The 22,388-nt window shown below is 51.8% G+C and overlaps 2 non-coding genes across 2 annotated transcripts; both read left to right on the top strand.

Moving 5' to 3' along the window:
• Nucleotides 1-484: 484 nt before the first annotated feature.
• On the top strand, nucleotides 485-648 carry LOC115643822. The gene has a single exon (XR_003998378.1). It is a non-coding gene; the product is annotated as a U1 spliceosomal RNA (small nuclear RNA).
• A 14,526-nt stretch (nucleotides 649-15,174) lies between these two features.
• Nucleotides 15,175-15,246, top strand: TRNAQ-CUG. The gene has a single exon. It is a non-coding gene; the product is annotated as a tRNA-Gln (tRNA).
• Nucleotides 15,247-22,388: the final 7,142 nt, after the last annotated feature.

Raw genomic sequence — 22,388 nt, 5'->3', positions numbered from 1 at the left:
GAAACTGGCGTGAGAAAAGGCAGGGGAGGTCTTTCTTGTATTGGACCAACTTCCGGTGGGGAGAGAGAGAGAGAAGCAAAATGCAAGCTGCACCCTTTCCCCGGCAGCAGGTGGTCCATGTCGTCTCTCTGATAGCCTGGATGCCTGGGACGGGACCTGGCTACAACTACAGGGCAAGCAAGAGCCCTGGCCCTTGGCAGGCAGGAGAAGGGGCCCGAGCAGAGGGGCGGAGCCAAATGAGTGTGTATGCAGATGCGTGTGTGAGCAGAGCATTGTGGGAGCGGAGGCAGGCTGCCCAGCAGGGCCTGACTTTGGCACCGGGAGCTCGGCGTGGAGAAGGAAGGGGCTTTGAGGACACGGCGGGGCAGCTGTCAGCAGTGGGGGATGGTGTGGGCGAGGCCGGGGGTTGGGGCACGGCAGTCCGCCCCATGCCTTTTAAGTCTGGGGAGAGCGAGGGCGAGTGGCGGCTGGGCAGTAGGAGCTCATACTTACCTAGTAGAGGAGATACCATGATCATGACGGTGGGTTTCTCAGGGTGAGGCTCATCTATTGCACTGTGGGTGTGCTGATCTCTGCAATTTCCTTAAATGTGGGAAACTTGACTGCATAATTTGTGGTAGTGGGGGACTGTGTTCATGCTCTCCCCTGATGATTGGTTGAAAAGACAGGAAAACAAAAGTCTTGGGGAGTGCTGGTCAGTGGGCTGGGTATGTTTGATAAAGCGTGCAGTTATGTGGTTGGTTTTGACCAAAGCAGTTTTTTCCCTGTGTCTGTATGACTGCTCTTTTCTGTAGGCCCTGTAGTTCTTGGCACCTTTCTCATTCCCCCTGATGATGGGGCCAACAGAGAAAAAGTAAAGTTTAGTTCTGAAACTTTACTTGTGGCTTACAAGGTTCTGTGCTTTCTTGACCTTCCCTGGTTTTTTGCTGCTGGTCTGCTCTCTAGTCTGCTTTTGCGGGGGCTTGGACCAATCCCTTCTTTTGCTCTAAGGGGAGCTGCCTGCCTGCTCTGCTTCTTTCCCTGCTTGTAGCTTCTTGCCCGGCCCTCCTCCTTGGGCTCTTCCTCCTTTGATGGGAAGATGGCCTGTCCAAAATGCCTGTCCCACCTGGTCCCCTCATCCTACAGGCAGCCTCACCCCCTGCCCTGTCTTCCAGCCCCCTAATCATGGGATCAGGGCCAGCTCTAGGTTTTTTGCCTCCCCAAGCAAAAAAATGTTGTCTGCCCCCCGTCCCAGCTCTGGAGTCCCCCCTCGCACCCACCTGCTGCCCCAGGCCTGGGCTTTCACCCCCCACCACACCCCTTGCTGCCCCAGCGCTGGGCTACTCCCTTTCCCTCCCACCAGTGCCCTCCCCCCACCCTGCTGCTGCCCCAGCCCTGGGCTCCTCCCCACCAGTGCCCCCCACTTCCTGCCGCCCCACCCCTGGGCTCTCCCCCACCTCCACCTGCACCCTTCTTCCGCCGCAGCCCTGGGTCACTGGTAACTCACTCCCAGGGCAGGTCATTCAGCAGTAATTTTGGATGTGCAAAAACACAGACAGGATTGGTTCTCATATGGTTATAAAAGTGCAGTAAAGTGGAACAATTTTCAGCTTGTGTGATTGGAGGATATCTGGATGCATATTATCAGATTGTCCTCCATAAATGAGGAAAAGTTGAGGTGCCTTTATTATTCTTTTATTCCACTCTTTCTTTTTATGGGGAATTTGCCAATGCAATATCACTGTCTTCCTTTTAAACAAACAAGCAAACAAAGGCAATGGCTGTTGAAAATAGCAATTCCAGTCCTAAAAACCTCTGGGAAGCATTTCTTGCTCAATTTCATCCTACTTTTTCTACAGCAAGTTACAGTGGATCAGTATGTTTGATTTGGGAGAAATGAAGGACCAGCTGCCAAAACTGAGCTTGAGCACTCTTGAATTTTGAGGTGTTCAAATCTGGAAGGTAGGGAGTGTGTGTGTTGGGGGGGGCTGTGGGCTCTGTGGGGGAGAACGGCAGCATGTATGCAGCAGTGTTTCTGGAGCTGCATGGAGCCAGACAAGCTGATCTGAGTTCCACAGTAAGGGGGCTGGGATGTTGGAGAAGTGGCATCGGGTTCCAGGGGGGCAATCAAGGGACAGGGAGCAGCAGAGGTTGGATGGGGTGGAGGTTTGAGGGGGCAGTCGGGGCAGGAAGAAGGGGGGTAGATGGGTCAGGAGTTCAGGGGGGCAGTCAGGGGACAGGCAGCAGTTGGATTGGCATGGGAGTCCCAGGGGTTTGTCAGGGGACAGGTAGGGAGTGGGGTCCTGGGGGGAAGTTGGGGAGGGTCTCAGGAGGGGGCTGTTTGGGACAAGGAGAAGGGAGGCTTAGATAGGGGCTGAGGTTCCAAGGGGCAGTTAGAGGCAGGGGTCCTGGGAGGGGGCAATCAGGGGACAAGGACCAGTGGCGCTTAGATAGGGGGTGGGGTCCTAGTGAGCAGCTGGGGCAAGGGTCCCAGGAGGGGGTGATCAGGGAGCAGGGGGTTTGGATGGGTTGGGGTTTCTGGGGGGGGGGCAGTCGGAGGGAGTGGATGGTGGCAGGGTGGGACTTCCCTCCCCTTGGAGTGGCCTGTTTTGAATGTTAAAATATGGTCTTCCTACCATTGGCAGTACAACTCTCCACTCACGGCACGCTGCCGCATGAGGTCCCCCTCTATCTTTTCCAGTTAGTAATGGCCAAGGGAATGCTGGGAAATGTAGTTCTTTTCCTGCTCCAGACCTTGCTCTATAGGCAGGGAGCTAACGAAGAAACTACAGCTCCCAGAGCCCCCTATTGGTTCTCAGCTCCCATGCTGCCCTTGCAAATGGGCTGCCCCAAGCAGGTGCTTGCTTTGCTGGTGCCTAGAGCCGCCCTACGGGGGTGACGCTCCGGCTCTCCAGCGGCAGGGCAGCCTGAACTGCAGTCCAGCCTGTGCACCTCAGGGTGCCATGAGCGCCATCTTGCTACTGAAGCCAGAATTGCAGTGTCAGTTCCAGCTCAGCCTGAAAGCCTCAGCTGACAGGGACCATCTTGGTTCAGGGCTGGCTCCTGGCTTTTTGCGTGCCCCCCCTCCAAAAAAAGGGGAGGCAGGGGCTGGAGTGCCACCCCTTGGAAAGTGCTGCCCCAAGCACATGCTCGGAGCACTAGTGCCTGATCTCAGCACTGCAAATGGAACCCAGGAGTCCTGGCTCCCAGCCTCCCTTCCTCTAACCACTAGACCCCACTCCCCCCCTTTTGGGGAGCCAGGATTCCTGAGTTCTAGCCCCATCTCTGGGAGCAGAGTGGTGTCTAGTGGTTAGAGCAGGGGGAGCTAAGGCTCCTGGGTTCTACTCTCAGTGCTGCTGTGTGACCCTGGACCTCTGTTTCTCCTCCCACTTTTTGGATATGGAGCCTGTAAACTCTCTGGAGCATGACCTCTCTCTCGCTGTGTCTGGGCAGCGCCTGGCCCAACGAGGCCCTGATCTCAGCTGGGGCAGGGACTTTCTCTGTGTCTGTGCAGCCCCTGGCACAACGGGGTTTGAGTCTGCCCCGCTCGCGTAGATGCTGCTATTGTACAGATAAATAGTCATGATACTAAAAGGCGTGGCAGTGCATGAGTGTACCACCATTACCATGCAAGGGGAAAGCCAGTACAAATTACTGGGGCCCAGTGGTCCAGACGAGGGCTCAGGGCCTGGCTTCCCTGGCTTCATTGCCCTGTTTAGCTGGTCCACTCTTGCTGGGGGGGCCTGAAAATTTTTTTCACCGGGGCCTGAACCCGCTCTGAGCGGCTCTGAGGGTATGGGGGGACTTGCCCCCCTTCACGGAGCATGGGGATGTCAATAGGCACCTATGCATGGTCCTCCCAAGCAGGGCCAGGATGGAAATAGGGGGCCTGTGCCCCCCAACATGGAGAATCTGGGGTGCAACCTTGCTTAACGGGTCAGTCTGTCCTTTCTCTGACTGTCCCATTCCAGCTTCAACTACCGCTTGTGTTTCTTTGTTCTTTTTCATTCCTTTCCTTCTCTAGCTTGTATGTTCTTGCTTTCTTTTCCCCCCTCTATCTTTCATGCTGTTGGTGTCACTAAGCATAACCCTACGTAACTCGGGAGGGTGGAAGGCCACAAGAGTATGGAGCCTTCCTGGTTTTAGGCCTCAGCAGACAAGAGTCCCTCCATGTTTGAACTTTAATCGACCTAAAAGGCCAAGTGTAACAGCCGTTATCAGTTGCAACAGTTTCAACTGATCTAAAGCAGAAATAATGAGGCCTGTGCACCTTTAGCAGAAAGACAAGATAACTTGCAGAAGGAAAACTTACTAACGAGCTGCTGCGGCCAAGATTACTTAATGCACATGCGCTTACGTAATTGCTACAGGGGGAGGAAGGAGGAGGAGGGAGGGGAAACGGGGGATTGCTAGTCAGTGAGAAAAGTTCTCATGGATATAAAGGAACAGACTGCTTGTTTTAGGTGTGCTTGATCTGAGTCAATCTCCCTGCACCGCTTTGAGATCTCAAATAAACTTGGTTTGCTTCTCCACCCTGGTGTGTTTATTGGCGTGGCACACCAGGCGACGGACCCCCCCGCTGTTGCTTGGCCTCAGGCAGTTATCTGCCGGCAACAGTTCTTGGCGCCCAACGTGGGGCATTGAGGCTAAAATTAGCCTTGCCTGGATCCCTTCTGGTGGTCGACGGATTGCGGCGACGACCTACGCCCAGCGCGCACCGGTGACTTCACCGGGGGCCTCGGCAGAGATGCAGTTTGACTGACCCCAGAGGGCACAACGGTGCAACGCGCTCAAGTAGTGGAGAAGCAGTTGAGGGCGACGGTGAGGAACTGGTCCCTTGGATAAGGTAGGAACAGTCCAGTGGTCTGGATATTTGCCTGTTATGACCTGGGGACGCCCAGTGTCACCCTAGGATATGGGGCAGGGACAGAGTACAGGCAGGGCACGGTGTACACCCTTAGAATGCATTCTAGCTAATTGGGAAGTGCTTGGATCAGATCCACTAACTAAAAGCAAACTAAAAAGTTCTGTATAGTAGACTGGCCTCAATATCAACTAGAGGACCAGAAAGATGGCCACCGGAAGGATCACTTAATTATAACACGATCCTCCAATTACTCCTGTTTTGTCAGCAAATGGGTAGCTTCTGAAGCTGTTTGTATGGAGAGCTCTTGTAAAAATACCCCACTGTAGCTCCAGTTCTTCCCTCTGTCTGGCAGAGTGCAAGGATCCAAAAGCAGGTTAGGGATAGTGCAGGAACAAAGGAGGGACCTGTCTAGAAAGAGGAGACCCTATGTCCTAGTGCACTCTCTCCCTGTTGTAGCTAAATAGCAAGATCAGATGCAGAATGGTACTGGGGGCCAGTGTGAATGACTGTTACCAGAAGACGCCCAGAGTACCCTGTGAAGCAAAAGCTCGTGACCAGGACTACTCTAACACAAGCCCAGTAACTAGTGGATCTTTAGGAGGTCCGACCCATGGTGGGCTAAGTTGGCCTGGCATCGTCCGGTGAGGAAGCTGCCTGGGTCTAGGAGTGTGTGTACCCATCTTCCCTTCCCCTTTCCTTTCTGTGTGGGCTACTAACAGTCTGATCATCTCACTGGATGCAATCAGAGTAAGCGGCGCCATCTCCCAGAGACTAGCCGACGCTCTTTGCTGAAGGGAGGTGTAGGAGGGTCGTGGCCATCCTCGTTAGCCTCTCCTGTGTGAGTACCCTGTAAGGAAAAATCCTTAGTTTATGAGCCGCTAGCGCAGACTGGGCATCCTCCCTGTGTGTGTAAGTGGAAAATGGGTGGGGAGCAGTCTAAACATTCCATCTCACCCCCTAAGGGTACCCCAGCATATTACATGTACGTACATTATAGTTCAACAACCTGCAGGTATTTAGAGAATTGGAATATTTACACGCGTGAAAATCCATTTAAACAATGCCCACTAGAAGGTACTTCAATCTAGATAAGATCATACATCTAAGAGGAGTGTTTAATCACCAAAAAGCCCTGACACAGGGTGAGCAAATTTGTCTATTAAGAAAAGGAACGGGTTAATTTAAAAATCATCTTGGCCTAGGGATGAAGGGGGGGGGGGGTTGCTCTGCGTTCAGGGTCAGAAATCGGCGCGGACTGTGCTTGGTGCAGGGAGGGGCTGCTTTCGGCCCCAGCTGGCTGTGAAGGAAAAAATATAGACAGAGGCGAACCAAAGGCAATACAAGTTACAGAACTAAGATTACATTTGCAAAGCTTAACTGTCCAGTAAAATCCAACAGTGTGCCTTTGTGACCCCGGAGCCAGTGTGGCTTGGTGACACTGAAAAAGCCACAGGCAGCCAACCTGGACTGGAATCTCTGAAAGAAACGCTGTAGAAGATTCCAGGGTGCAAGAGAACAGCCCTCCAAAGAGCGGAAGCATGTTAGAAATTCTGGACAAGCTGTATACAGGATAATCTCCAATCCACCTCTCCCCCCTTCTCTGAACATTATACACAGAAGTGGCCAGTCTGGACGTACGTGTGTGGGTATGAAAGGGGCTTGAGGCATTAATGTTTTCCTGAGTGATGAGGGAGCGTTCCCAACACTCTCCGTTGTTGTTTTATTATTTTATTAATGGATCTTTAAAATACAGTTATATGGTGTGTTTTCTTTATCTTCCCCCAACGATCCTGTAGTGTCAGCCTGATCACCTGACACGAGGAATAGATTGGTAACAGAAATTTGTCACAGTTTGGTGAGCAATTAAGAAGGGGGGAGCCCTGCAGAATTTACACCATCTATTTGTTTTACCCTTGTTATTTTGTGTTTGCTTTGCTTGGTACTGTTGGTGTTATATGTTGAGAATTGCATGAGTAAAAGTAAGTCCTAAGAGGATAAGAAAACGCTATCTGGTTCTGGTTCTGTTCTGTTTAACCGGTTACTGTTGTTTTTTTGCTGTGTTCATTTGGGCGTTAGGAGTGTGGGCAGAACTGAACCTCTCGTTCGTAATTCCTTGGAGTGGAAGCCATGCGTGCGAGGAAGCTCTGAGTTCGAATTGAGATCCTTCTGTCCCGTCCCCTGTAGCGGTCAGTGTATAAAAGTGGGAAAGTCTGGCTTAAATTGTAATTCCCTCTGCTCTCTGTGTAATTCTCTTTTCTGTTTAAGTGTCAAACAGATGAATAAGTCTCTGGGTAAACCCTCTAAAAATAGTCCTTTAAATTATATGTTAAGTAAATGGCCTTTGCCCAATGGGCCATGTGTTTTTGTCCAGGTGGCAAGCCTCATGAAGAAGGACTCGGGTAGTCTTGTGAGTAAGAATGTTTAAGGGAAGAGACCAGGAGGGGTGGGGGCTAGTTGAGAAGCCCACCCTCCTAACTAAACTGGTAGTAAAACAAGTTGGTTCCCATGGAAGGGACGGTTCAGCAAAAAAAGCAAAATCGGGCCCAGGCAGGCAACAGAAAAAAAGAGAAAAATTGAAAAGCAGGTTGGAAATCTTTAAGGGTGTATTGGAAGGAAAAAGTCAGGAAGTGTAAGCATGAAAATTTCAAATACCCAGGACTTACTTGAAATGGTAATTTAAGTTGATAAAAGTGGCTGTTGGAAGACAAGCAAGTAATTTAAGGAAGAGTAAGAAGTTAACTCTGTAGTTGCTGAACAAAACAGCAGTTAAACTTTGTAAAAATGCTGAAGAAAAAAAGTTTTTGGTGTCTGTGAAATGTTTGTAAATAAATTCAGGCAGAAAAGTTATTGGATTGCAATCATTTGGTTTGGCTAAACAATTTAGTTGAATTAGCTAAAGAATGTATACAGTGTTATGTAATTGAAAACCTGGGCTGCCTATGAAACAAATACAAAAATCTATGGGGTAATTCCTCTGTTTTGCCTGAAGCCAACAAGAGTATTTGTATATTTCAAGCAATGATTGTCTGCCCAGAAGGGGTCAGTAGACCTCTCTTTTTTGTCTTTCAAATAATAAAAAAAAACTAATGCCAGCTAAACAGCATTCAACGTACCAAGCATTTACTGGTACAACAGAAATCATGTTTTATGTTCTGTCTTGTGGTGTTTGTCTTGTGGCCGGAATTTGTGTTTAATATTTTTATGATCAAACCAAAATGTTAAATTAAAATGCAAATACTTGTTTTGTTCAACTTAAAATGCAAAGTGTTTAGATAAATCAAAAGAATGTAATATACTAAAGTCTAATGCATTTCCTTAAGTAAGAAAAAGAAACTTTATTGGTCAAACTGTTAATTGCAAAATTTTTGTTAAAATTTGCATACCAACAGTCTTTGAAAGCAAAGACATGAAAAGTTAACCCACTCCCCATATTGTACATGGGATCTTTCTGGCTACCTCAGATTTCTAGCCAGAGGGCTGGGGATGGTGAAAGGCTATTGGACTAAAGGTTGTATTGAGTAAACTCCTCAAAGTGGGTGTGCTTGTCCTAGCTTGTTGCTCCAAAGCTCTGTAATAAGGTTATTTTAGTAAAAGGGTGTGTGTGGCATATATTAAATAATAAGACTAATGTACTGTATAATGACAATGTTTATGTCTTCATTGTTGAAAAGAAGGTGTATAAGTAAAAAGTGGAAGTTTACTTTGCAGGTTAAAAAAAGCCAAGAAAAAAAAAACCAAAATAAATTAACTGAAAAAATAAAATAAAATAGCAAGCTCAGGCTATAGATAAAACACTAACTCCATTCAAAAACACTGCTCACAGTTAAAACTTGGCTAACAACCAGAAAAAAAAGGCTTGAATTTGCCCACGCAGCTATAAGATTTGCAAAACATTGCCAGGCACTAATAAAATGTGTTAAGTTTCTTTTCTCACAGGTAAAGAAGGGCTACCCAAAGACCCTAGCAGCCCTGCCACTCCTTGGAACCAGAAGACAGGATTGATGTAAAGGTCCACCAATGAAAAACTGCTCTGGCTACACCCTGAAAAGGCCCTTATTAAGTCCTGCTACCTACCAACACCACTGTGAAGTGCCAAAAACTGACTGCTTGAACCCAAAATTCTCACTGCAAAAAAACCCCTCCACATCGGGAAAATTCTCCTACTGATAATTAGCCTATTTCACCTTATAGCTCCACTGTGCCTTCTGAACAGTAGAAAAAAAGTACAAGGATGCTGCACCACGACTGTTTCGGAAAATAAAAAGAAACACTCAAAAATTGGCAAAGTCCAGGAATTCCTGACTAAAAAGAACATTAATAACTGACCCTGGTAAAGAAACAAAGAATTATACACTGGCAGAAGAACATTTATGGGACCCATGCTTAAAAATGTGGTATTAATTAAAGCTTGGGGTTTATTCTACAGGCTGCGCCCTGTGTCCTAGAAAGTAACTAATAATGTAACCCCCCTCCTATGCTATTAATGTTAATGCCTTTTAAAAGTACCTAAGAATAGTTAAATAACAGGTGTATTATAGTACCACACCAAGGAAAAATGGTATTAAATATCACTGAGGCTGGAAAGGCATTGCAGTGGAATCTAGTATGTTTAAAAATTCGGAATTTCCTGAATTACCAGCTAATGGCCATTTGAAGTGATCTTAAGTACCAGACTTGGCCCACTGCCCTTACAAACGCATCAGAAATACCATCTGATCTGTAATCATGAAGACATACTTGGACACTTCCTGGGTGGAAGTGTGGCTTCCCAGGGCTGGGTGTGCACCCTTATAGGGGATGAATGCTGTACTTATGTCCCAGAAAGCGCACAGGATATTAAAATGCACATCCTGTCAGCCAAACAGTCTTTTGAACAGTGAAAGGCCCAGGAAAGGAAACCCACTATTTCTAATTACCTCTGGGGCTGGTTACTCAACCTGGAAAAAATAGGAAAAGGCATTGTTCACCTCCTGCTCACTGGTGTGGTGTTGTGTATTGTTACTCTTCTCTTGCTTGCTTGCTGTAAAGCACTTCAGCTCCCTGAAGCTTAATCACGTTATCCTTTAAATGTGAGAACACTCAGCCAAAAGTTTGTTGAGTATTCTCAAAGAAGGGAGTTGTTGGTGTCACTAAGCATAACCCTACGTAACTTGGGAGGGTGGAAGGCCACAAGAGTATGGAGCCTTCCTGGTTTTAGGCCTCAGCAGACAAGAGTCCCTCCATGTTTGAACTTTAATCGATCTAAAAGGCCAGGTGTAACAGCCGTTATCAGTTGCAACAGTTCCAACTGGTCTAAAGCAGAAATAATGAGGCCTGTGCACCTTTAGCAGAAGGACAAGATAACTTGCAGAAGGAAAACTTACTAACGAGCTGCCGCGGCCAAGATTACTTAATGCACCTGCGCTTACGTAATTGCTACAGGGGGAGGAAGGAGGAGGAGGGAGGGGAAACAGGGGATTGTTAGTCAGTGAGAAAAGTTCTCATGGTATAAAGGAACAGACTGCTTGTTTTAGGTGTGCTTGATCTGAGTCAATCTCCCTGCACCGCTTTGAGATCTCAAATAAACTTGGTTTGCTTCTCCACCCTGGTGTGTTTATTGGCGTGGCACACCAGGCGACGGACCCCCCCGCTGTTGCTTGGCCTCAGGAAGTTATCTGCCGGCAACATGAGGAAAGGAGCCTTTCTAGGAAATGGCCATGGATTCTGAGAATCAGCATGTGACGGGTGGACAGCACCAGGAATCATTTGGCTCCTGGCACACAAGGCCACTTAAAAGCTAAGTGCCTAGACAGGGATTGAACCCTGGATCTTCAGATTATGAGCCTGATGGTCTACCAACTGAGTTACTTGAGACTATTTTCCTCCTTCACCACAAGAGCGAACAGGTAGGCAAAAGAGAGGCAAAAAAAGTCCCAGGAACCCCTCCTCTTTTTCTGCACATCCACTGCCTGTCAGCAGGATTCCTCCTCCTCCTCCCTTCTGTGCTTCAGTGTGACTAAATCTCCACACCTAGACAGCTGGTCCATCCGCTGCACCCCAATCCCCCCATGCCTGAGCCTCCCTGCCAAAGCCCTGCACCTGGCTCCATAGAATTAAGTCTCACGCCTTGCTGGGAACTCGCTTCTTGTTCCCACAGAGTCTTGGCCCCCCTCAGTAGATGACCTGAGAAACACAATGTCCGACTTTTCCAAAGAAATGCTTGGAGGGGCTTTCTTTTGTGTTACTATGTGGTCTAATGGATAAGGTGTCTGAATATGAGTTACAAGATTGAGAGTTTGAGTCCCTTGGTGGTTGTGTTTCTGCAGTTTTACCATTGTGCTGAATGTTCTGCTCCCTTCAGGGTTGGAACCTCTTCTTGACTGCTCAGGCCAATGCTCTGGCTTCAGCTAGAGCCCAGGAAGGAGTTGGGGGGTGGGCATCACAAAGGCTGGGACATGAGACCCAGGTACTTCCACTCTAGCCTTTGCCCTTCCTGATTTGCCAAAGAAAATGGGCGGCTGCCCAGGCTAGTGTGTGCGCCTGTCCCTGTGCTGGAGGGTACATGCTACATAGCGTCTTCGGAGCCTGGGTGTTTCTCTGCTTCTCGCCAGTTCGGGAAAAGCCTCTTGGGGTAAAATCTCCTGCCCCACTGCAAAAGTGAGCAGCTTGAGTGGGACCAGTCAGAGGCCCCACCATGGGGGCTGGCCCTGCTTTCCTACCTACTTGTGATGTTATCCACAGAGCATCAGCAGCTGCCTCACATGCTGGTGACCTTCAGTGGGTGTTTGGCATGGCAGGGAGCAGCCTGGCTGGGTGTTTTTGTGCCTGTCTGAAGGCCACACATAGGCATGGTCCTGCCCTCCTCTAGCCCTGACCTCAGTTGCTCTGTGGCTTTTAAGCCGTCCCTTGGAGCTGTCAGCACCAGCTGCCTCTGCTCTAGGTGCCCAGAGAAGGAGAGGTGTGTGGGGTCACTTTTACAGATACCCCTTCCCTGGTACTGCCCTTGCTCAGCTGTGCAGAGGAACTTCCATCCCCAATCCCTGCCTGTCACTGCCCAGCAGCCCTCTGGCACCATTCCTGAGGGCTGCTCTGCCTCACTTTCTTCCTACCATGTTGGGAAAGACAGTTCTCATTATTAAAGGTGAGGTGGGCCAATTAGGGGCAGAAGCCTGTTCTATGTTTTCCTTCTGCAGAGCCCAAGCTCAAGAACTCAGGGACCTTTAGAGCTTCAGTCTAACGCTCTCCCAACTGAGCTACTTTGGGACCTGCATGACAGTGTTTTGACCTGTTGCTTCTCTGTCTGGGATGTTTTTGTCAGCAGTTGCAGACAAAAAGGACAGGAAAAGAAGCGGTTGCTCCACACCCCCACCGGAGGAACCTGGCACCGTTAGCTGTGGTGAGTAAGAAGTGTCTGTTGGCTGACAGAGCCTGTCCCCCAGGAGCTGAAACAGCAGCTGCCGCCTCCCCCTCGGCTCCAGGCTGTGGGAAATGCTCATTGCCTGGCTGCAGGGCCGTTTAGGCAGCCTAGGCAATCGCCTAGGGCGCCAGAATAAATGGTGGGCGCCGTTTTGCCGGAGAGGGCGGCAGGTGACTCGGTGGAGCTGCCGCAGTGGTGCCTGTGGATGGTCGGCTGCTTGCGTGTCTCTGGAGGACCTCCCGCAGGCACCACTGCGGCAGCTCCACCGGAGCTGCGGGACCAGCGTGCAGGGCGGTGAAATTGCCATACGCCTAAGGTGCTCAAACCCCTAGCGCCGGTCCTGCCTGGCTGCATAGGTGGATGCTGCTCCGTGCTCTGGAGAGCATCTGTATTGGTCTGTCAAACCCCCATCTTCACTGAGCCAGTCTGGTAAGGTCCCAAGTGCCCCCTCCAGCATGGCAGCTGAGAGTCTATACAGACATCAACCTCCCTGCCAGCCCCAGAGCCAGCAGAAGCGCCAGCCCCCTCCAGCACCACAGGGGCACTCAATGAACTTCCTGTGGAGAAATGGTTCCTTGGCGTCCTGCTGCTAGAGTGAGAGCCAGGGGAGAGCAGTGTCTGGCTCACCTTGGGGGAGAGAAGAGACCTGAGGAGTGCGGATCTCACTCAGCCTCCCCCGCAATGCTGGTCAGTTTTATTGTCACTGTAATAGTCAGTGCTTCCCTTCAGGGCTGGCCCTAGAGGGGTCTGGGACAAATCCCCCCTTTCCTCCTCAGGCCCTGCCTCTACTCCACCCCTTCCCCCAAGTCCCCACCCCGTCCCGTCCCATCTCTTCCCTTCCTGCCCCATTCCTCTCCCACCCCCACCTCTTTCTGTCCCTGCTCCTTCCCTTCTCCACCCAGTGCCTTCTGCACCCCACTGAACAGCTGATCACTGACAAGTGGGAGGCACTGAAAGGGAAGAGGAGGAGCTTGTCAGCAAGGCGTGTAGTGTGTGTGTGTAGGGGGAGGTGGCTGTCAGTGGGCGCTAAGCACCTATTTTTTCTCTGTTGGTTCTGCAGCCTCATAGCTCCCATGGAGTCGCTGACTTGGCTTCCTTCGCACTCTAGAGAGAGGAGCAGAACCAGGGCCATGGCTGATCTATGGGGCACCAGGTGAGTGGCAGAGACTTCAGGTGCTGAGAGTTTGCCTAACCTGTCAGGGACACAGTGTGAGGTGGTGCCCCAGGGATCTCTATGAAAGGAGCAGAACAGGATTTACTTGGGGGGGGCGGGGGAGAGAATTGAGAGTGTCTCAGGGGGTTGTACAGAGGAGTTGCCCAGGTGAGAGACTGGCCAAAACACAGACCTCGCTGTGAGCAGGATTCAAACCTACATAGAGAAATTCTATTAGATTTTAACTCCAACACCTTAACCACTCAGCCATTACAACTGTGAGTAAAAAAAATGCCCCAATGCCAGAGAAACTGGTAAAGAATCACAATGACCAGGTGTGAATTCATCTGAACTAGAGAATTCCCACCACAAACCTGGCTCCCAAAGCACGGGGGGGATTTGGGGTTTGTTCTCTTTGCTTAGCCATGTGCAGTCGCACAGAGAGCGCGTTTAAAAGTCTCCCCTCCCACAGAGCGGGAATGGGAAATGATTCTCAACTTGAAGCCTGAAGTAGGGTGACCAGACGTCCCGATTTTATAGGGACCGTCCTGATATTTGCTTGTTTGTCCCGCGTCCCGACCGATGTTTGGTCGGGACCCTGGACAAACAGATAAGTTTGTCCTCTTCTCCAGCACACGGGCATAGTCTGGAGGGGTACTTGTCCCCCCCAACTCCGCCCCCTCATTCCCCCATTCAATCCCTCCCCAAATCCCGGCCCTGGCCCTGCCCCCAGCCCCATCCCCTCACTGCCCCATTGGATCCCTCCTCAAATCCTCGCCCTGGCCCTGCCTCTTCCCCAAGCATGCAGCATTCTTCCTCCCTCCCAGGTTTGCACATGGGCCATGGCTATGTCCAGGAGCGCAGCGAAGAAGCTGCTCCAGCCCTGCAGCCTGCGGGGCAGCGCAGTGGGGCTGAGGGCAGTGTGGAGCAGGCAGGGCCCAGGTGGGCTGGGGGCGGAGACACAAGTGGGGCAGACACACTCCTGTCAGGAGCTGCCTGGTTCACCCCTTGCCCGGGAGCTGCAGGAGGGGCCCGGATCATGGCTCGGCTGCAGAGCTCGGAGCCCAGGCTGGGCCCAGGAGTGAGGGGATGGGGGAGCTGGGGGTGTAGCGGGGGTTGGAGCAGAGAGTTGGTTGGAGATGGAGCTGTGCCACTGCCGCTTGGTGGTGGTGGGGCCCTTGGGCTTTTTTTCTTTGCTCTGCCCCCCACGTCCCGATATTTCATCTTTGACATCTGGTCACCCTAGCCTGATATGAAGGAGGATGTCTGGACCAAGGGGCCAGGGACTGGCCTTTGCTAGAGAAACCACTGTCAAGTTTTAGCCAATTAGGACAAGTCAGCAAATAAGAACAACCTCAGGTATCAGTAACTGCTACAGGTTGCAAATTCCTACATGCAGCAGTTTCTGGCACTACACCTGCACAGCTCTGCTCCCCGGCTCTTCTCAGGCTCCTGCTCTCTCCTTAGCTCTGCCCCACTCTCGCCCAGGCAGTTCCAGCTCACATGGAGGATGGGACCCCCTGGCCTGGTGACTCCCTCATTACACTGCCTGGCCTGTCAGTGCAGCTAACTTGGAGCTTTGGCCTCTCCCCATTGTCCCTGGGGACTGTCAGTCTCAGGGTCCTGATTTCCCATTGATCCTTCCCCCTTCTATTGGTGCTGGGAACTAGCCAACCAACCCCCCCACACACACACTAAGTTTTAGTAAAGGGCCAAGAGCCCCCTTACACAAGCCAGCCCCATGAGGGTCACCGATGTGCAGAGAAGGCAGCACAAGCTGGTCCCATGGTGTAATGGGCAGCACTCAGGACTCTGAATCCTGTAATCTGAGTTCAAATCTCAGTGGGACCTTGTGTTGGCTTGTGGTCATAGGCGGCAGGTTATATACATTTGTGGTGCTCGGGCTCCAGGAATATTCAGGGCTGGGGGCCCTGCTCCAGCAATATTTGTAGCTGGGTCTCTTCCCCTAGGCCCTGGCCCCTGCCTGCCACCCCTCCACCTGCATGTCCCCCCCCCCCTGCTGTGGTGCGTCCCTTCCTGACAAAAAGCAGCATGGACCTGTCTTCTGCCTGCTCCTGCTCCTGGAGTAGAGGGATTCTGGGCAGAACTGCTGCCCCAGAGTCCTAGTGCAGGCTGCCCTGAACCTCTCCAACACCCCCAACCCTGAGCTCCCTCTGAACCCTGATACTCTGCCCCAGTCCTGAGCCCCCTCCTGCATCATTAATCCCTCAACCTTAGCCCCACGCTCCCTCCTATCCCCAAACTCCCTCCCAGAGGGTGCACTCCTTCCCACCCCCATAGCCTGCACCTCTCACCCCTTCCTACAACCCCACCCCCTGCCCTAGCCTGGAGCCTGCACCCAAACTCCATCCTAAAGCCTGAACCCTGCACCCTAATCTCCAGCCTAGGATCTGAAGCCCAGACCTCCCCCGTAAATCCCCTCCCAGAGCCTTGGGCGGAGTTCGGGGGTGGGTTCTGGACACCACCAAAATTTCTACAAACTTGCCACCCATGCTTGTGGTAAAGCCCCAGAGCTCAACTTCCCTGTCTCCAGCTGTGTAAGAGTGAATCTTTCCCCTCCTGCTGGGTGACTCACACCTCCTAGAGCCAGGTCTTTGGCTGGGATGGCCACAATGGGTTAGGGCTCTAGAACTTGCTACCCTGATAGTTGGGATTCTTGCTGCTGCACCTGATGTTCACAAGCTTGGCCCTTGTGCTTCCTACCACACTTTTCCTCTGGCCCACATGGCGCTTGAAGAAAGGAGTGCCAGGGCTGGGATTAATAGTCAGTCTTGGCAGGAGGGAGGAAGAGTCCCAGGCTGGAGCCCCACACACCTTCCCTCCTCCGGGCACCTAGAGCAGAGGCAGCCCAGCTCTGTCCGCTGGATACCTCGGCAGAGTAGGTGAGTTCATGTAAATACAGTCTGGTCCCAAAGCCTCCTCCCAACCCTGGTCATCACTAGCTGTCAGGGGAGAGCTCATTCACACCTCGCTTACAAATTATCATTTGAAATTCTAAGGTTGGCCAACACTGCCGAAGCCAATGCACCAACATTGTCAGCAAACACCACAGCTGGGTGAGGAAACCCGGCTTTGTCCAGACTTTCCAAACCTATTTTACTTTCTCAGGTACAAGTAGTTTTCATACGTTGTATCTGTTTTTAAAGTGTGTGTTAACGTTTCAATTTCCATTCAAATTTGCAACCAATGACAACATTGGCAGCGCTGCATGTAACTACCTGACCACTGAGGGAGGGGGTGTTGGGGAAATTCGGGGAAGGGGGTGCACAGCCCCCTGGCTGGGGGGCGTATAGGGAATGCCCAGTTTCACTGAATTGAGTCTCCTACTGCAGCACCTCAGTAGGTTACATCAGAGAGGAGCTGCAGTGTCTAGGCAGTGGGATGCCTGTGCCTTTAAGAGCCCAGCCCTGGGAAGCCCATGCTGAGAGGTGCTGCCTGTGAGAGGGGAAATAAAAAATCCCTCTGCTCCCCGCACCCATGTTTGCAAACACTGGAGTCTCAGCCCACCGAGATAACTGTTACCCCTCGGCCCCTGCCTGTGCCGGGGTTTAACCCTCTGGCAGCGCCTCCCTCTGGGCTTAACTCCGGCTCCTTCCCCCCTCCCTGACTTTGCCCTTCAGTCCCTCTCCTAACTCTGCCTCCAGCTGCATGACCCCCTGAACAGTCAATTTCCACCCCCTGCTCAGACCCTGGCCACCCCCTCCTCTGATTTGTGCCCCTTTGCTTCTTTTTAATCCCTGTAAAAAACAGGGGGTGCTGGGTCCCATTCTCTGGAGGGAGGACTGGGCGCCTGGCCCCTGCCTGCCCAATGCTCAAAGTGCCCCATGATCTTGTGGATGTTTACCGAGTGCTGCAGGGTCACCTGAAGTGGGAGAGAGATGCGGTTAGGAGGTGATGCAGCCAAGGGTGCCTCACCCAACACTGAGATGCAGCCAGCTCTGGGGTGAGTTACACAAGTCAGCAAATGAATTTGGAACAAGAAACGCACTGAAAGGACCGAGGCAGCTGCAGGAGGTGGAGAAAACCAGAAAAAGCAGGAGCCCTGGATCCCAGCCCTGCCCCTCCCCCACTCTACCCCCTAACCTCCACTCCCCTCCCACATGTGAGGGGAGAACCCAGGAGTCCTGGTCCCCAGCCTTGCCCACCCCCATATTTCGATATGGCTCCATCCAACAGCTGCCCCCACAATTGCAGGGCATTGCCATGGGGCACACCGGGGCCTGCCTGTTTGCACAGGACGGGCGATGCCAGTGCTCCAGGATGGGGAGAGAGGATGCTAAGGGAGAAGCAGGCAGCAGACAGCTCCCATGACAGAGAAAGAAATGCTAGGGGGCGCTGTGCTGCAAGGAGTGAAGGGGGTTGGCAGGGAATGGGAGGATCTTCCCTCACAGCAGGTGCATCTGTCTCCCTCCCAATTCATCCCCAGCCCTACCCCAGCCCAGGCTAATCCCGGCCCAGCTACCAGGGTTAAATTTGGCCTGGATTCCCCAGCTGCTGGGGATGGGGCCTGGGGCTGGGAAGCATGAGCCTCTACTCCCCCTTCCCCAGACACAGTTGCATGGGCACTGACCAAAGGAGCCTGCAGCACTGCTGCCTAGAGGAAACTGAGTCACCAGCCAGTGACAGACACATCATGGCTCTCCTCATCCTCATCCTCTTTTCTATATACAACTAGGGGAAGGGAGGAGGGATAATCTCAGGGCAGTTGCATAGTTAACCTGTGGAACTCTTTGCAAGAGGATGTTGTGAAGGCCAAGACTATAACAGGGTTCAAAAAAGAACTAGATAAGTTTATGGTGGATAGATCCATCAAGGGCTATTAGCCAGGGTGGGCAGGGATGGTGCCTGTAGCCTCTGTTTGCCAGAAGCTGGGAATGGGCAGCAGGGGATGGATCACTTGATGATTCCCTGCTCTGTTCATTCCCTCTGGGGCACCTGGCACTGGCCACTGTCAGAAGACAGGAGGATACTGGGCTAGATGGACTTTGCGTCTGAACCAGTCTGGCCGTTCTTCTGTCTCCCTTGGAGCAGCAGTGACACCCAGTGGTCAGTCAGAGTAATGCACAGAAGGTGTTTTCCTTGGCGCAGCAGTGACACCAAGTGGCCAATCAGGGTAACACACAGAGTATGTATCCCTTGGAACAGCAGTGACACCTCGTGGTCATTCAAGGTAATGCACAGAAGGTGTTTCCCTTGATACAGCAGTGACACCCAGCGGTCAGGTGACGTAATGCACAGCGTGTGTCTGCCTTCTAGGAGCAGTGACACCCACGGACCAGTCACCGTAATGCACAGAGTGTGTTTCCCACCAACCTGGGTAAGGCACAGAGCATGTTTCTGTGAAAGTAGAATGAATTATATTGTGAAAATAGGAGGGATTAAAGAAATGCTGTCTGTACCTTTAAGCAAAATTGTTGGAATGCTGCAATCCAGGTGTCAGGAATACAGACATTAACACAGAACAATTGCACCATTTAAGGGCAATTGGTGAAGTATTAGCCTTAGATGGATAAGAGTTAGTAGGGAAGTAAGATATGTATGCTGTGCCCCAGGTGAATTTTATTGTTTCGCTTTCTTTGTCCCTTTGTCTAATTCCCGCTCTTTTATCTGTATAAATAAGATAGTTTGTGTCTTGCATAGAGCTCACATTATCTGGGTGTTATTAGCAGAGAGCTGTGCTAATAACACAGAGTGGTCTGACAAACTGTGAGTCCCGAGTTTAACTCTGACAAGAGCAGCCGTCCCAGCAGGGGCGGGGCGTTGAGTTCCCTCCCTAGCTCTGCAAGGGGACTGGGGAGCGGCCGTTTCTGTGGGGTGTGGGCGATAGGTTCCCTTCCCAGCTCTGCGAGGTGAATGAGGAGTGGCGGTTCCTGCGGGGGCGAGGTGCTACCTTCCCTCCCCAGCTCTGTGAGGGGTCTGTGGGGCTGCCGCTCCGGCGGGGGCGTGCACTGAGCGGGGGTAGGGTGCTTTCTTCCCTCCCCAGCTCTGCAAGGGGACTGGGGAGCAGCCGTTCCTGCGGGGGCTGGGCTCTGCCTTCCTTCCCCAGCTCTGCCAGGGGACTGGGGAGCGGCTGTTTCTGCGGGGTGTGGGCGCTAGGTTCCCTTCCCAGCTCTGCGAGGTGAATGAGGAGTGGCGGTTCCTGCGGGGGCGAGGTGCTGCCTTCCCTCCCCAGCTCTGTGAGGGGTCTGTGGGGCTGCCGCTCCGGCGGGGGCGTGCACTGCGTTCCCTCCCGAGATCTGCAAGGGGACTGGGGTGAGGCTGTTCCTGCGGGGGCGGGGGCTGGGTTCCCCTCCCAGCTCTGTGAGGGAAATGGGGAGCAGCCATTCCTGTGGGGGTGGGGAGCTGCCTTCTCTCCCCACCTTTCTGAGGGGACTGGGGAGCTGCAGTTCCTGAGGGGGCGGGGCGCAAGGTTCCCTCCCCAGCTCTGCGAGGGGAATGGGGAGCGGCCGTTGCTGCGTGGGTGGGGTGCTGCCTTCCCTCCCCAGCTCTGCCAGGGGACTGGGGAGCGTCCGTTCCTGTGGGGGTGTGAGGTTATTGTTATAAACTAGGACCATATAGAACATGGTTTGCAACCAAGGTCCTCTAATGGCACCAGATCTTATGTAAAGGGGGTCATATAAGGTGTCTAAGACCAGGTTATGGGCTGCTGGTTATGGATATGCTGTCTGTATGTCTGTATCATTATGTAGCTGAAGTTATGAATATTGGCTGCATACTATCTATCTTTCAAACTTGTGCTGTGTTACTGGGAGAGATCCCAGACAAGTGGGTGTTAGCTCTGCTTAGCCTGCTTGATGGCCCATTAAGGACCATCAGCTACACAATTAACCCATTGAGAGGAGGCAGATACGCCTTGTGACTCAGCCGGGTGTGCAGAAACTGGCCCATGTGACTGCAAACTCCATTTTGCTGTAATTTTCCACAGTAAGAACAAAGAAGTGTTTTTACACCTGGAAAAGCCTATATAAGGCTGATGCCTCATCTCCATCCTGTCTTCAATCCTGCTTCTTACCTCCGGAGGGACTTTGCTACAAGCTGAAGCTCTACACAAGGGACTGATGACCCATCCCAGTGGGGGATGTTCTCCAGAGACTTGATTTGAACCTGCAGTTTATTCCATCACTGCTACAAGCCTAAACTAAGAACTTTGCCATCACTGTATGTAATTAATTCCATTTAACCAATTCTAGCTCTCATCTCTATCTTTTTCCTTTTATGAATAAACCTTTAGATTTTAGATTCTAAAGGACTGGCAACAGCTTGATTTGTGGGTAAGATCTGATGTGTATATTGACCTGGGTCTGGGGCTTGCTCCTTTGGGATCGAGAGAACCTTTTTCTTTTACTGGGGTATTGGTTTTCATAACCATTCATCCCCAGGACGAGTGGCACTGGTGGTGATACTGGAAGACTGGAGTGTCTAAGGAAATTGCTTGTGTGACTTGTGGTTAGCCAGTGGGGTGAAACCAAAGTCCTCTTTGACTGGTTTGGTTTGCCTTAGAGGTGGGAAAACCCCAGCCTAGGGCTGTAACTGCCCTGTTTGAGCAATTGGTCCTGAATTGGCACTCTCAGTTGGGTCCCGCCAGATCCGCATTGTCACAGGGGGTGGGGCGCTGTTTTCCCTCCCCAGCTCTGCGAGGGGACTGGGGAGCAGCCGTTCATGCGGGTGCAGGCGCTGTGTTCCCTCCCCAGTTCTGCCAGGAAACTAGGGAGCGGCCGTTCCTGTGGGGGCGGGGCGCTTCCTTCCCTTCCCAGCGCTACGAGGGGCTTGGAAGTGGCCGTTCCAGCGGGGACAGGGCGCTGCCTTCCCTCCCCAGCTCTGGGAGGGGCGTGAGGAATGACGGTTCGGGCAGGGGAGGGGCTTTGGCATCCCTCGCCATCTCTCAGATGAGCCTGGAGTGGCGGTTCCAGTGGGGTCAAGGCGCTGGCTTCCCCCGCAGCTCTGAAATAGGTCTGGGGAGTGGAGGTTTGAGCAGGGGAGGGGAGCTGGTTTCCCTCCCCAGCTCTGGGAGGGGACAGGGGTGTGGCCCGTTCGAGCGGGGGTGGGGCGCTGTGTTCCCGACCCAATTCTGGGAGGGGACAGGAGAGAGGAAGTTCCAGCGGGGGCAGGGTGCTCGCTTCCCTTCTCCAGCTCTGCGAGGGGCCTGGGGAGCGGCAGGGCCAGTGGGGGTGGGGCGCTGGCTTCCCTCCTGTCATAAACAGACGGTTAAGGGTTAATGTCTCTTTTACCTGTAAAGGGTTAAGAAGCTCAGTGAACCTGGCTGACACCTGACCAGAGGACCAATCGGGGGAGGAGATACTCTCAAATCTTGGTTCAGGGAAGTCTTTGTTGTGCTGTTTGTTTTGTTCTTTGTTCGCTCTTGGGGCTAAGAGGGACCAGACGTGCAACCAGGTTTTCTCCAAGCTTTCTGAATCAGACTTTCATGTTTCAAAGTAGTAGGTATAGCCAGGAAACGTGGATCAATCTTATGTTTGTTTTCTTAACTTGTAAATGTGTCTTTTGCTGGAAGGATTTTTACTTCTGTTTGCTGTAACTTTGAATCTCAAGCTAAGGAGAGCGGGAGGTCCCTCTAGGCTATATAAATCTGAATACCCTGTAAAACATTTTCCATCCTGATTTTACAGAGATAATTTTTAACTTTTCTTTCTTTAATTAAAAGCTTTCTATTTTAAGAACCTGATTGATTTTTCCCCTTGTTTTAAGACCCAAGGGGATTGGGTCTGAACGCACCAGAGATTGGTGGGGGGTAAAGGACAGGGGGGAGGTTAATTCCTCTTTGTTTTAAGATCCAAGGAGTTTGGATCAGTGTAGCCTCTCAGGGTAACCCAGGGAGGGGAAAGTCTCGGGGGGAAAAGAGGGGAGAGAAGGCTAATTTCTCCTTGTGTTCAGATCCCAGGGGTTTGAGTCTTGGATTCCCCAGGGAAGGCTTTGGGGGAACAGGAAGTGTGCCAAACAGTATATTTTTGGCTGGT

The sequence above is a fragment of the Gopherus evgoodei genome, unplaced genomic scaffold, assembly GCF_007399415.2.
Source record: "Gopherus evgoodei ecotype Sinaloan lineage unplaced genomic scaffold, rGopEvg1_v1.p scaffold_72_arrow_ctg1, whole genome shotgun sequence".
NCBI classification, from domain to species: Eukaryota; Metazoa; Chordata; order Testudines; family Testudinidae; genus Gopherus; species Gopherus evgoodei.
Note: the sequence above shows the minus strand (reverse complement) of the source record. Positions and strands in the feature narration are given on the sequence as shown.